Source organism: Ammospiza caudacuta, chromosome 5, assembly GCF_027887145.1.
Source record: "Ammospiza caudacuta isolate bAmmCau1 chromosome 5, bAmmCau1.pri, whole genome shotgun sequence".
NCBI classification, from domain to species: Eukaryota; Metazoa; Chordata; class Aves; order Passeriformes; family Passerellidae; genus Ammospiza; species Ammospiza caudacuta.
In genome coordinates, this window is record NC_080597.1 from 70,285,644 (window position 1) to 70,301,026 (window position 15,383).

General features: G+C 41.1%; 1 protein-coding gene across 5 annotated transcripts in view; it reads left to right on the top strand.

Annotated features, from left to right (window-relative positions):
• The first annotated feature begins 1,021 nt into the window (after positions 1 to 1,021).
• The window catches only part of GRM3 (glutamate metabotropic receptor 3), a 104,878-nt gene continuing 90,516 nt past the window's right edge, over positions 1,022 to 15,383 (top strand). For all 5 annotated transcript variants that reach the window (XM_058804604.1, XM_058804603.1, XM_058804606.1 and 2 more), the window contains exon 1: positions 1,022 to 1,581. The gene's annotated coding sequence lies outside the window, so the exon portion shown is untranslated. The remainder of the gene's footprint in view (positions 1,582 to 15,383) is intronic.

The window sequence follows — 15,383 nt, forward strand, 5'->3', positions numbered from 1 at the left end:
AGCCACACATAACACCAGCAATGCCCCATGCAGCATGGCTTAAACTCACCCCCTCTGAAGTCAATGCATCCATCCTCTCTGACTCTTACAGCTCACTCCCCTCACCGGGTTTAATTCTTTCTTTAGGACCACAACCTTCTGTTAAAACTCCAGCTGATGTAAACCTACAGTTTTTCAAATATATACAAGCCGAAAAGTACCTTTCTTTTTCCCTTTGCATCCAGCTTTGCTGCACTCTGAAATTATCTTTTCTCAGTAACTATATTTCTGCTCTCTTCCCAGTTAGTATATAGAGAGATGATATAAAGGCTATGGATAATACATATACATGTATCTGTATATACAAATGCATATGCATATATACATATATTTGTGTGCATATATTGGTATATTGTCTATATCTATCTATGTCTCTATCTATCTATCTATCTATCTATCTATCTATCTATCTATCCATTTATCTATGTATCCATCCACAAACATACATACATACATACATACATACATGCATACACAAGTACATTCTTTTTCTAGGAGATGCAGAGCAGAAGCAAATTGATCGAGCCAGCTGGAAGCGAGAAGGCAGGAGGACGGTGACAACGCCCTGAACCGCCTGGGCTCTCCCGGCTGCTCTGCGCTCACCCTGCCCGCTCCCGGCTTTTTGAGGATGCGACAAGTCGCAGTGCCGGGGCGCAGCATCCTCGGAGGAGCGCCGGTGCTCCCCCCGCCCCTGCCCCGTCCAATCAGGGCGCTGGGGGAGGGATGCTCGGGGCAGGGATGCAGGGTTGCCAGGCGACAGCAGCGTCCCCGTGTCCCGTCCCCCCCAGCCCCGTCCTCCCCCCGGGGCCGGGCTGCGCTCTGCCCGCGCTGCCGGCGCAGTTAAACAGCCGCGGGGAGCCCCGCAGCATGGGGCTCGCTCCTTCCCCGGCCTCCCGCCTCAGCCCCGCTCCCGGCCGTGCCAGGAGCCGTAGCCAGCTCCGGAGTGGGAATTAGGAAGGCAGTGAATGAATAAATGGTAGGGATAGGGCTCAGCCAGCCCCTCCGCGCAGCGCCGAGCGCCGGGGGAGGCGGGCTGCGAACGCCAGCCAGCTCCCACTCCCTGTCTTTGCAACTCTAGGTCGCCTCCTAATTTAAAGCTTTGCACCAATCCCCTTTGCCCGGAAAGGAGAGGAAATCTAGAAAGATGCCAGGCTGCGAAAAGGGACCCCAATTGACAGCGCCGGTCCCGGGCGCTGCCGGGCTGAGCGGAGCCAAAGTTGGTCGGAGGAGCGGGGAGCGGGTGCTCCAGAGGAGCGGGGAAAGGAAGGGGATCATCGCTTGGTGATCGCGACCTCTCCGTCCCGTTGTCCCCCTCTTCTCCTTCCCTCACAGCTTACCTCTGACCACTTAGGAGGCCTTGATGAGTTTCCATCGGGATCCGATCCAAGGCGGGGGGGAGAAAGGGTGATTGTTCCCAGAGGAAGCGGCTCGCACAAGTTTGGGGGGTGACACTCCCCGGTGGATGTTTAACGAGCACATCGGGAAGCCCGCGATGCCCGGGGGCAGCCGGAGACCCTCACCAGGACCTGTCCTCATTGCACGGTAAGAAGCTGGGCGCTGCTATCCCGCGTCCTGGTCCCTGCATCCCACATCCTCCCTCTGCATCCTGCGTCTCGGATTCGCCCATCCCGGTCCTCACATCCCCGTATCCCGCATCTCAATGCTCGCATCCCACTCCCTGCCTCCCACACCCTGCAGCCTGGATCCCTGCATCCCGGGTCCCTGCAGCCCCATTCTGCCCTCTGGACCGGACGCAGCCGCTGCCCCGGGGGCTGCGGGTTGTGCAGCAGAGAAAAAGTTTGGAGCGGCAAAATGCAGGGAGGTTTCCTGACGCGATTCAGGGGGCAGAAGAAACGGGGAAGGGGGAGCAGGAGGAGAACAAGGGCTTTTACACTTGCAGAGCAAGGGTAGGGTTCAGGGACACCCCTGTGGTTGACAGCTGGGGGAGCTGGGACAGTGTGCAGAAAGGAACTGTGTGCAGATGTTGCCCAGAGGTTCCTGCTCCCACAGGCTTTGGGGGTGAAGGGATGAGAGCTAAGCTTGCCATCCTATGCCCTTCCTTATCCTGGGGTGAAAAGTGCCAAGCCAGCAGCTGGGAAAGCTGTGCTGAGTGCCCAGCTCATCTCCCTGGATCTGCTGCTGGGAGAGAGGTGGGGAACCTTAAAGAAATTGAAAGTGCTTTGCTCCTCTGGGAGTATCTCCTCTGCAGGGACCTGGCTCGCTCCAGGATCCTAAAATTGGATTATTTCAAAAAGGAAGGAGAGATTAGCAGGGATGATATAGCCATTGTAACTCTGCCTCAGATATACAATCTGTGTGTCCATGGGAGTGCACAGGAGCTGTGCAGGGGTGTGTGTGCTTCTGGAGCTGTCTATGCCTCTGGATGTGCCATGTCCCTGTGTTTCTGGGTGTGCAGGTGTGTGTATCTGTGCCTATGTGTTTGCTTGGATTCATGTGGATGTTTTACATGTCCAGATTCATAGGAATGTGTTTTTTATCCTTAGACAGGGTGTATCTAACCCTCTGTAGACCTAGAGGTGTGTGGGTACGTACCTTCCATCCGTGTCTGTGCCAGCCACGCATGTGGGTGTGAGAAAGTAAATCTCTGTGCCAGGGTATAGGCAGGATTGTGGAGGGAGAGTTGGATTTTGGGGGCTTTATCACCCCATCTTATCACAGAGATTCAGTGGATCATTTTATGTACACATCTGTGTATTTCAGCAATCTTGATAAAACTCAAACAATTGATAAAAACCTAGGCAGGCATCTCACTAATACTGCATTGAACTGAACTAAGGATTTGCTGGTAGTTTGGGAGTTCTTTGGCTTCTCAGTTCATGCCACCTGCTGAAGATGATTTTAGCTCTTTTTGTTGTTGGTGGTGGTTTTTTAATTAGGTAAATCATCTTTAAAAACATTAAATTGGAAGACTGTGAAACAGAACAGACTGGTACCTATTCAGCTTGCATAAGTATATGTCTCATGTTGATTAAATATTCATGAAAACTATTTGAAAATCACACAACCCACCTGATCAAATACATATTTTAGAAAAATTATGTTTTTCATTTTGTTGAAATGCACCTAAATCATGATTAATTCTTCTGCTATTATTTATGTTGATAAATGTATTCTAAGAAAAGGTAACTATTCCAGTTGTATTGGGAAATATTGCACATTAAGCTAATTTTCTTCATAGTTAAGGTAATAGAAAAATTATACTTCTGTAATGTTCATTCTTTGAGTGAAATCAGTAACAATTCATGCAAATCCTTCTTAATGAACTGATTATTTGAAGAGCAATGCAAGCTAATCTTCCCCTACTATAATATTTCATACTTTAATTTCAGTGAGTTTTTTCTTGTTTGTTTGTTTGTGGTTTGTTTTAGGAATACTGCTCTCCACTACTCTCAATACCTCTAGAGCCCTCCTTTATATATAAAACATAAAACACACTCCAAAACAGAAAAAAATATTGGTTGCTTTATTGCTCTATAACTTGAAGACAAGTAAAATGGCATTGGTATCAAGTACATTAAAACTAGACTTTCATCCTGGAGCCAAGATGCTTTTCTAATCACTGTTGATGCTTGCCTGGGTTACTTGTGTTGATGACCTACTTATAAGCTTCTACAAATAAAGGAATGAAGTTTTTTTAGGCAAATGTTGACACCTTGTCTAGGAGTAAGATTCTAATTTTATCATTGAAAGACTGGATCTAAAGCAAGATGCAGGGATAAAGTATCTTTCTGGATTCACATAATGTTTTTACAGTTAAATCAATGTGACAAAGCAAAGCACTAAATCAGCCTGGAAAGCCAAAATAAAAGAAATACATTACAAACAATGCTATCATTCAGTTCAGTGGTCTGTGTTACATAAGTGGAGCTGAATTTGGAAACGAAGGCAGCGTAGAGGCATGTAGTGACATTAAAGAAAGAACAATTTGGATGTTCTTTGTGAACACAACTTGCCCATGGCAGTGTCCTACAGAACATAAGTTGTCCTGTGGCTCACAGAGTTCTGTATGGAATACTACAAGACATGAAAGACCTGGTTCTAATGTTGCTTCTGCAACATTATGGGGTCAAATTACAATTTTATCTTTAAAGTCATGGGCTAAATTCTCTGTTTGCCTACAAGAATTCAGGTGGGTACATGAGTTGTGCACCCACCAAAAGTCTGGTTTAGCAGTGTAATTTGAGAAGCCAGCCTCAAGATTTCACAGGGTGTGAGATCCTGTCTTTGAGGCTGTAAATTTGCCAACAACATCCTACTGAAGGGGCTTCATTCTCTGATCAGTTTTTGAAAGACATGTCCAAAGTCCTATAAAGTTTTATCAGGACTGTTGCACCTTGTTTGCTCCAACTTGTTGTACTATAGCTATTGATCAGTTAGTATGAATGTTTGTCTTTGGTAAAGTCACTCTCAGGATGTCACAGAACACCACCAAGGTGTTTGACACTGTCCAGGATCAGACAGCATTACTGTCTATGTGGGAACATGTATAACTATGGCAAGCTGCATCAGCTGTTGTGAAGCTGGTGTAATATTCACTCTTGGGGCATTTTACTGCTTATTGGTATAAAACTGAGAGCTGGGTTAAAGCTTAATCAAGAACTTAGTCCAGGTCAGAGAGTTAAAGAGAAAATTGTCCTCTTGCTCTCTCCTAGTGTGGAGAATAAGTCTATTCTTTAATCCCTGAGTGGGTTGCATTTGCAATGCAGGGGTATCCATAGCCAACAAAACGGGGTGACCAGGGGGGGGAATCAGCCACCCTGCCCCTGCAGAGCAACACCCTGGTGGACCTGGGGTCCAAAGGAGGCAGGAAAGGAGGGCAGTATCCTTCAGTGGTACCATCCTCCTAGGTCTCTGCCTATAAGCGCTTCTTGCTATGAGTTCTAGCTAATAATCCAGCCCTAAACTGGCAGAAAAAATTTAAAACACATTTTATTTTATGAAAATGAAGATTGACTGAAAATCCCGAGTTTATTTTAGCAGTAAGAGTAAAATGACCAAAAAAAAAAAAAAATTCCTCCAAGGCACAATGCTGCCTGGGAATAGCCTCAATGCAATTGTCAGGTGTTTCCACTGGGACAAAACCACAGCTCATTGTTAGAGTGCTTCCACCATTGCAGATTAGTGCAATTTCTTCAGGTCTCTTTCTTCAGGTAAGCCCAGAATGCCATATGTGATCTCAATGGATTTGTTGGTTTATCTATTGTCTTAAGAGGTTTTCAGACATTCATTTCAGGGATGTGCAGATTTTCAAAAATAGTGCAAGAAATATACTATCTTGTCTCCAGCTGGCTTTTGAGAGTAATGCAGTAAATTTTCATGGGGAGTAAATCACTGTGAACCTATCAAAGCCAAAAAGAAGTTACAAGAGCTACAGAAAATTCCACTAAAAAAAAGGCTGTAGAAATATATTGCTTTTATCTGATATTGGTCCTCTAAAATATAAAATGATACAGTTGGAGCAATTATTATGCTCATTTTCATAGCTATGCTGAGATTATGGGAGTATTTGCATAGCCAGCAATGATACTGCTTGAGTAGGAACATATGAGCTCCTCATGTAAATCAACAGGCTTTCCCAAAAATGTAAGAGTCAGGTTAGCAGCTTTTCCAAACTGTCTGAGACCCACATGGAAAAGCATGGCCTTAACCCCAGTCATTGAAGCACCTTTCCTTCAAAACACTTTAAAGTCTGCCAAGAGGCTTGAACTTGATAGCACTGATGAGCCTGACCTTCCAAGTCACTTTCCCAGTGCATCCAAAGGGATACAGCATGATCACCAAGTACAAAAACAAGATCAAATATGCATCAAGCAAGGTGTGGAGAGAGGGAATCACTGATAAACTTTTCATGGATGAAATGGGAACTTGGGCTTTTGGTGGATGCTGTCAGATCTTGAAATTCTCCGTTAGAAAAGTGAATAGAGGAGGGAAAAAAGTTGTGAAAACATTAAAAAAATATTGAGGAAAATATCTCTGTACAAGAAAAAATGGGAAAAATAAAGAGAAGCAAATTGCTTGATAGAAAAGGAAAAAAATTATCAGTAGAGATACTCCAATGACTATTCAAGCTGGAAGAGAAGTAAATTAAATGATAAGCCAGTTGTGGGAAGAAGAGATTTTAAGGCAGATGAAGGTGGTGAAGTCAATGGAGACATTGTCAGAATCCAGAGGAAAATCAAGCAAGTCTGCACAAGAGAGAATTGAGTCAAAAGCTAAGTGGGAGACCACAAAGCCAGGAAATTCATAGGAGAGATCTGTAGTAGGAGAAATCATGGGATAATTGGTTTTTCATGTGAAGAAGGATGAACATGTTAGTTTAGAGCACCCTTTAAGGAACAGGGTACCTGAAAGAAGCATTGCTCAATAGGTGAGGTAGAGTATGCCAGTGAGAAGAAACAAAAATGCTCTTGAGAAAATGAGAAATGCTTGAGGAGAGAACAAAGGGATGAATAAAATAGGGAAGCCAAATGAAAGGACTGGGGACTGGCAGGACATCAGAGGAAAAGCACTGACAAAGGCTGGAAGAAGGGATTGACAAAAAAAAAAAAAAGGAAAGAAAAGAGTATCAAAGGATGTGGGAGGTACAGAAAAGTCATCTCCCACTGGTTCAGAGGAGGAGCTGGGGCCTGGGCTTGCCAGGAGGAAAGAGCTGAAGGGAAGCTGAAAACTGAGAAAAACCTTTCTAGAAAAACCTTTGTCTAGAACATGACATGCTGGTGGAAGACAGAGAGAAGAGAAAATGTGCAGAATGTAGAGACTGACAGCACCCTCAGCTGAGGGTAAAACTTACACATTATCTTCCACTCCCACGAAAAGCTCCACTACCGAGCCCACACACAAACCAGGGACAATTTTTGTGTTACCTGAATGCTGCACCTGGAGAAGGGACACAAAACTGCACAAGATGGGGCTCTGCAGAGCCTCAACCCCTGTGGGTTGTGGTACTGGTCCTCCAAATCTCACAGAGACCCTGCCCTGTGCTCTGGGAAGGAGGATGCTGCAGGCAGCTCACCTGAATCCCTGCAGCACTGGGATTCTTCTCTGGGATGAGCCCTGCAGAGAATCTGGATGAGAGAAGAGAGCAACAAGGGGCTGCCTGGTTGTATTGAGAGATTCTAAACTGCTTCCAGCAAAATTAATGTGTCAGATGCCAAATCTAACACTGAAGGGACATTAGTGGCTTGCAACAGGCTTTGAACACTGTGTAGTCAAACCGATGGTGAGGTGTAGGATGGGGTGCAAGTTGAAAAGAGTTTGAAAATATTAAAAAATATTGTTTCACACCTAAATTCCTAAAATTTATCCCCAAATATATTCCTAATTTTTTTTCAGCCCCAAAAAAGTTCCTAAATATTGTGGTGTGACTCCCTGCCCCACAGACATGGAATGGCAGGGCTTCAGAAATTCTCTGTTTTAGGAATGCGGGTTAAACACGCTCCTCCTCCCTGGTGAGCGAAGAAGCCCTGTGGGAAGTTAATCTGGGGTTCTCTGAAAACCTCCTAAGCCTTTTTGACCTTTTTGACCTTGAGCTGTTAAAAGTACAGCTCACCTGCACATCAGGATGGTTATTTTCCATAACAGTTGTGATTAAGTCTCCCTAGATCCCAAACTGTCCCCAGCTTGTGTGTGCCAGGCCTCCACGATGGGTCACCTGCAGCTGTGCTTGAGGGAACATTTCTACATGTGTGTTCTGTAAGAGATTTTTGGCTGAGGTATTTTTGTATCCAGTACTTACTGCCTTGCAAATTCTGTATTGCTTTATAATCATTATGCATTATATTGTTATTACTAATTAAATTCACATTGATTGCATCATCTAGTGAAGAGATTGCCAGGAAAGCATGAGAAGACATGTTCTGCTAGTGTTTAAAAATATTACATTTGTAATGCTTAGCAGAAATTGGCTGCCCTACTGTTAGACTCATTTAGCAAGAAATGTGATAAAAGTCAAGAAGCAAATTTTGGGGAGGTTTCCAGAACTCATAGAATGATTAATTTTCCCTTGTATTTATCTGTATTTTCATGACAAGAGAAAGCAGAGAAATAGTCAAAAAGATGGAGGAAAAAAAAAGAAAAAATATTGTGCAGTAACACATGTAGGGTTCAGTGTGAGGTATTAAAAAGTATGTATGGATCAGCTCACGTGGCTAAGAAATGCCAAAAATTAAATTTCCCTGCAAGACCATTTAAAAATTGCTATTTTTATGCAAAAAATATAATTGGTTTTGTCATAACAAGTCAAAAAGTTTTCAAAAACTCTCTTAAAATTTTTGGTGAGATTATGTGTGTATTTGATTGTTCAGTGTCACTAGTCAAGAATATGACTATGGACATCTTTGCTTTTCATCACAGATTTTTAATGGCATTTATACAAAACATTAGTCAGTCAGAAAGACATCTTCACTGTGTATCAACTGAAACTGCATTTGATTCCTTTGTAAAACTTCCAGATGCTTCTATAATACCACAAAAGAAATATCTTGATTTTACCTTGTTATGGAAGTATTCTGCCAGTATTTAACTCTGCCTTGCATAAATCAGGAGAGAAAACCACCCACATAGGGAATCAATGTAGCAATATTGGATTAAACTTTGGCAAAATCATGTGAAAAGGATACCTTGCAACACCTAATAGACATTAGAGTGCATTATTTGCATAGAGACTATTAAGTTTCTTGTTTTCCTTATTATTAAATACTTGCCCATAAAATAATATTTTACTAGAAAATCTGCAAAGTTTATAAGAATCTTCTTAGATATTTTCCAAGCCCTGTAAGAAGACACTAAAGTATACTTGTTAAATCAATCTTGCAAGCGTTTCGTTGTGCTCCCTTGGGATCTCTTAATTGTGCTGCTCATTTTGTTCCTCGCAGCCACCATGGCTTTAGAAGAGCCCTGACAATACCAGAGATCAGCAGACAATGTGTTTTATTAAACAGGAGCAGGCTCATCCTGCACTGACTGATGATGAGGTTGAGTTATCAGGAAAGTCTTTGCTCTCAGAAGTTGAGGAAAAGGAGCGTGGGAATGGTAGACAAACACTCAAGTCTGTTTTAGCCAAATACTCCCAAACCACACAGCTCAAGCTTCTTTGTCACACTATTATTACAAAATGCATTTACCTAAAAAAAAAACCAAAAAAACAGAGCATTTGCTTCATAACCAAGAAAAGAAATAAACTGTCTACCTCAGGTCTTAGAAGTGGAACAAACCCCCCTGCTGTTCCAACAAAAGCAACATGCAGCCCATGTCTTTTTCATCCACTCGCTTGTCTCTGTAGCTGTCATAAGGTGCATTTACATATGGCAAATCCCACAGCTGATTAATTAAGATGATTCTATGGGTGAAAAGGGAGCATGACTTAATGGAGTCGCTCCAGGAATACAAATAAAATCAGATAATTTTCAGAGAATAATAACTTTCCTTTCTGAAGTGGACTTTAAATCTCTAAGAAGAGAATAGCTCTGCTTAAAGCAATCTTTGCTCCTTCTCTCAGAAGTGATCTCCGAATAATTGTGCAGTTTAGCTGAACTTTGCTTTCCTTGGTATCCTAGGAGAAAAGCTCTGACAGACTGGGAATTTTAACTTGTTTGTAATGTAAACTCAGTATACCGGTGGTGCTTTTTCAACAGTCCAGAAACTGCTTGGGAGGAAAAAGAAATAAATAAAAAGGCTTTGATCCTCTGAGCAAACAAAGAGGGGAGAAGGAGGTTAAAAGAACCATCATTTGTTAAAGGCAGAGAAGGAAAATGTGGGAAAGGTGTTTCTATTTTAACAGTTTCAGAGACTGAAAGAAATATCAGACACTTCAACAGCATTAGAGGGTTCTGAGGAATAAGGTTTAGTTTTATTGTGTCATTGGCATTTTTGAGATTTCTAAGGATTATGAAATTCTCAATAATATCAGTCATCTAAACAAGATTTTTTTTTCCCCAAAAGCAGATATCCAGGACAAAGCTTAGTGATTAATGCTAATACCTTGAGTATCAAGCTCAGATAAACATATTCCTAGTGGCATTATTCAGCATGGAGAAAGGATGAGTTTAGTCTGGGAGTAACACCAGGCCCCAGGAGCTGAGATTTAATTAGTATATCAGGTTTTTGGCCAAAGGGTGGATGTAAATTGAAGCTTGCAGTAGCAAGGAGGGATTTGACCCAGCTGTGCCCTGTCGGATGCTTATCTCTGAGAGATGCTTCACTCCCTAAAATGTAGGTATTTTGGCCAGTAGGTGAGATGAAGTCAAGTCTTACATTACTTCTACCTATCTGCCTGTCTATTTCACATTTTCTTCAGGAAGGAAGCAGACAAATAGTTCCACTTAGACCTAACTACCTTAAATCAATGTCCAGGGAGCAGCTGCAGAGTAATAGGGTTTCTTAGTCCTGTGATTTCCTGGTGAGGGCACAAGGTTCCAATTAGAACTTGTGCAGTGTCCATTAGGGTAGAAATGGATGGAAAGAAGCCCTTTTTATGAAAGATTCTTCATTTTCAAAGATTGTACACAGTGTTCCCTTTGCCTGGACGCAGCATTTAGAGTTCCACAGATAAGGACACCAGCAAGGACCTCGGCTGATCCATCTCCCCCTCCAAAGATTGCATAAACTGTCCTTAAGTCTTTATTAACTGATACTTGTTGAATAATTTCCTTAAAATCTGCAATGACAGACCTTTCACAATGTCTTTGCAAAAGCATATGTCTTAAGTGCTTCACTGCTCTTATGGACAGAAGGTCTCCAAAAGTTTAACTGAATCCCACATTTTGCAACCAAGCCTATCACTCTTATCCTCTCTGCTACGGAAATTTGAAGCAATTCAGTATTTTCTTTTCCATCCCAGCCTTTTACATTGCAAAGGGATTAGATTTTGGCTGTTAAATGCTCATTTAGGTAATGTTCCCCTCAGTCATCTCCTCCTGACTCAGTGAAATAACTGGTTTTCTTTTGACATTTGCTTTTTTAAGTAGCTTGTTTTTCTTGCTGTTTTCCTTTTTGCCTTCTCCAGTAGCTCGTTTGGTCCCATACCCAAAAGATGAGTACAGACAATGAAGGGCTTGACTTCCCTTGTCTTGAATACAGCATTTCTCAAAGAAATGTTTTGTACCATCTCTTCCTTCTGCTCTCCAAGCCTCCCTCCAGCCAGCGTTTTGCCCACAGAACCCCCAGGAGCTGCACAGAGCCACAGTGATGCACTTGTCCTGTCCCATTTCAATTTGGTATATTTTTTTTGACCTTTTGTGGTCATTCTTAGTTTGCAACCACATCCACCTCCAACCAACTGTCAGCCCACACATCCACATTAATATTTCAGAAGAAAAAATTTAATGATGAATATTGCAGAGTGATGATACAGATGTGTGGTGGGTACTCCTTTGGGTATTCCAGCTGTAGGCCCATGGAAAGGCAGAAGCTGCTCAGGTTTCAGGCTCATGGTCACAGAGCCAGGAGGTCTCAAATGAGATGTTCAACCTTGCTGCTGGCAAACCCACACAGAGTTCATCTACATTAAGCCTGATGAATGCGGCATTAGGCAAGAATCCAGAACTTCATGATGCCTAGACACACTTTGTGCCTCGCTTGTTTAATTTCTCTTCTGTTATTAAGACTCAAACTTTTCCCTAGCCTGTCTAGAATATTTCCCAAAATGTCCAGGACATGGATAATGTCAGAGAGGTCCTAATGAAGCTGCCACAGGTACCTGCCCCAAAAGGCTCCTTAGAGAACCTTTTACATCTGTTAGGTTCATGCATAGGAGAGTATTAGTTACCACTAAAAAACAAAACCAAAAAAAAGAAAAAAGAAAAAAGGAAAAGGAAAAGGAAAAGAAAAAGGAAAAGAAAAAGAAAAAGTAAAAAAGGAAAAGGAAAAGAAAAAGAAAAAGAAAAAGAAAAAGAAAAAGAAAAAGAAAAAGAAAAAGAAAAAGAATAAGAAAAAGAAAAAGAAAAAGAAAAAGAAAAAGAAAAAGAAAAAGAAAGAAACTTAGGAAGGAAAAAAAAAAGCTCATGTATCTGTAGTAATTGATGGACCACCTTAATATTAAAAAAAAAATGTTCCCTCTAGCCTTCAAATTAATCAACATGCTGTTTTAATATACCTCAGTGAATTATAACACATCCAGTCCAACTCACTTTTTCCTGACCATTAACTCCCAAGCCTTGAATTCCCCCTGAACAGGTAAGCAGATGCTTTGAAGATTTAACTGGCCTGACCCTACCATAGCACAAGCCACCATTATGTATGAGAGAAGTCCCTTTTCTCTGTCTAACTTGGTCACATTGGACAGCTAAATAATCACTCCTGGGATGCACTGGGTGAAAGGGAAGATTGGTCAGAAATTGAGACAGAAATGTTTTACAGTCTGGGGTAGGGAGACACAGAGAGGCATATTCAGGCAACCCATGGATGCACCTTGATGGTTTTTTTCTCTCCACTTGTAGTATGGGTAACCCCAAATGCTCATCTGATATGTTGGCTCTGGAACCTAGAACATACCTAAAATAAAATAAAATAAATAAAATAAAATAAATAAATAAAATAAAATAAATCCAGTACCTAACATACACTGTCTGATCATGGTCGGCAGGGCCTGGCATTGTAGTGGCACTTATTGAATGGCCAACAGTGTGTTCCCAAGGCCTTAAAAAAAACAGTTTCCAGGTAGATTCATCTCTATTTAATCAACGGGATTTATCTCACTATTATTTTAGAGTGCTGCAATTTTTTGCAACACTTTTTTTAAAGTGCCAGGTAATAGGTCCTCTGGTATATCCCATTTTTGTCCATTCTCATTTATGAGATGGTTTCCATGCCAATGATTATAATTAAATACTAATATAAGTAGTTTTCAAAAATAAAAGCATATTTGGAATGATCCATGCTTATCTTTAGAGACTAAAAGCAGCAAAGACTAATGGATTGAGAGGGATTTAACACAAGGCTAATTGTTCATTAGGCAACCTAAGACCAATTAAGTGTGCTAATCCATTCAATATTTTTTCTAGCTATTTCCATTATTATCCATGTCAAAATTATTTTGCATGTATTAATTCACCTATGCTTATTTATTAATAATAAAACCTCACTTGAAATGCAGGTCTTGCATCCTATAGTCCTTTCTCAAGCCAAACTTCCATGACAGCCGTAGCAGAAGGAGTTCAAGATGTGACTGGAACTCTCTGTACTGCTCTTCTCCTAAAATAAAATGTAAATTCTTTCAATAAGATTAATGTGAGTGCATTCTCCCTCTGTATTGATTCCAGATACTCCCCATGTTTAATTAAGACATATTTTTATGCAAAATTATGCATAGATCTATGCAGTGTTCAATGAAAGTGGTCCAGACTGTACCTGACCAAAAGAATTGATCTAAAATTTATTGCTGATTGCTGACTATTATTATGAATTAGTTTTTTCATTATTTTGATGTGGATTGATTATCTGTTTGCCAGATAACTAGACAGAGAGTTATTGATGGCTAACTTGATCATCATGTCTTCCAAGTTTTAAAAAGTAATTTTTTTTTCAACTCAGTTACACATTAATATTGTCAGATTCTGGTTTCCAAAATAATCCTTGGAGGAAAACAGACATCATAAAATTATTCACAAAGATATTACCACAAATACAGGAAATGAGCCCCAGGCCAGGTAGCAGTGCAACAGAAATAGGTTTAAGGCTATGGAAGCTCAGAATCAGAACACGACTCAACACCATGGTATCATATTGCTGTGGAAAAAGGACATTTTCTGCTAGGATTAATTAACAGGAATATTGTCTTCAAGATACAGAATGTAAACATTAATCTCTACTCAACACTAGTAGGGCCACTTTTGGAGTGTGGTGCCCAGTTTTGGGAATTATGTTTTAAGAAAGACTATAAATCTCTTGGAGTGCACAGAATATTAACATGGAGAATTGTGTGGAACAAATAGATTTGTCACAGGTAAGTAAAAGGCTTAAGCTGTCACACAGAAGACTAGACCTCAGGAAAAGCTTTTAATTGTAAGGAATGGGAAAGATAGAATAAACTGCTGGGAAATTGAGGAAGTTCCTGTCACCAAAAAAAGGTTACCCAAGACAGGAGTTAGATTGGACATAAATAAAATTGATCTTGACTTGGGTAATAGCAGAGGAAGATCAAGGTCAGGACTTTCAGGGTCCCTTCTAATCCTCTTCTTCTCTCAGTGACATGAACATAATTCAGGGCTCGTATCCCAGGGTCTGTATTTTGCAAAGCTCTCATGGTGAGGTGCAGCAGAGGCAGTCAGAGCAGAGAGCACCACACTCCTCTTCGGGAAGAGAGGGGAAAATGGACAAATTGCAGGAGCTAACAAGGTTGTCCTGCAAGAGAGAGGCAAGCTCTGCCATGCAGGGGCAAATCAGGTGTATGTGCAGGGCAAGAAGGGATCACAAGCCTCTGCTCCGTTCACACCCAGACTCCTTATGAGTGACTTCAGTAAAGACAGACACATCATGAAAAGACCATGAGCAGTCTCCCCTCTTACTCTAGGGGCTGTGCAGAAGCCCCTGTGTGTCTGCAGAGCCAAGCATTAAACGAGATCTAATATTAGGACAACAGAGAAACAAGAAAGGAAGGAGCAGCATGACTTGTTCTGTCAACTTTAAAGTCTACTCTGTGTGTTCCCAGGCTTTGATACCCTCATGTGTAGGCAGCAAGCTATAGAAGGTTATAAACTTATTTATGTTTTTGGAATATTTGCATAAGGAAATGAATGCAGTAAATCTGTTGACGTCGTCAATGCAGAACGACCGTAACTCTGAGGCTTTCTGCACTGCAGTGATGATTATGAAACTAGTAGGTAGTTTATGTTATTAACTCAAGGCTTCATCTTTAATAAATACTCATAAAGCACATCAGCAAAAGCAGAAACTGCAGGAACATGAGTAGGAAATTTGTGACATGCCCTCTATCATAGATAAATTGTTAACACTGCTGTTCTGTAATTATTTAATCAAAAGAATAGTTAGGGAAAATCTGAAATAACAGAGAGATTTCATTTTTTAGACTGAGTCCTATCTTCATGTTAATTACTGAAGCAGGGTTATAGTATATTTTAATAAAAGTATGAGATGGTATTGAAATTCAAATAACTCCTTTGAGATTTTAGGCTCATACAAAATGCAAGGAAATTCAGAAACAAAATTTTTTCCAAATTAATAATTCTTTCTTAAAGAGAGATAAAAAATTAGATGTTGTTTTCTAAAAGGACACTATGTTTCATTGTGAGTTTGTGAAAAATATTCGTGCCATGGATTGGAAAGTTATGTCATGTACATTACACTCTTTCTTTTCTATCCTGAAGTTT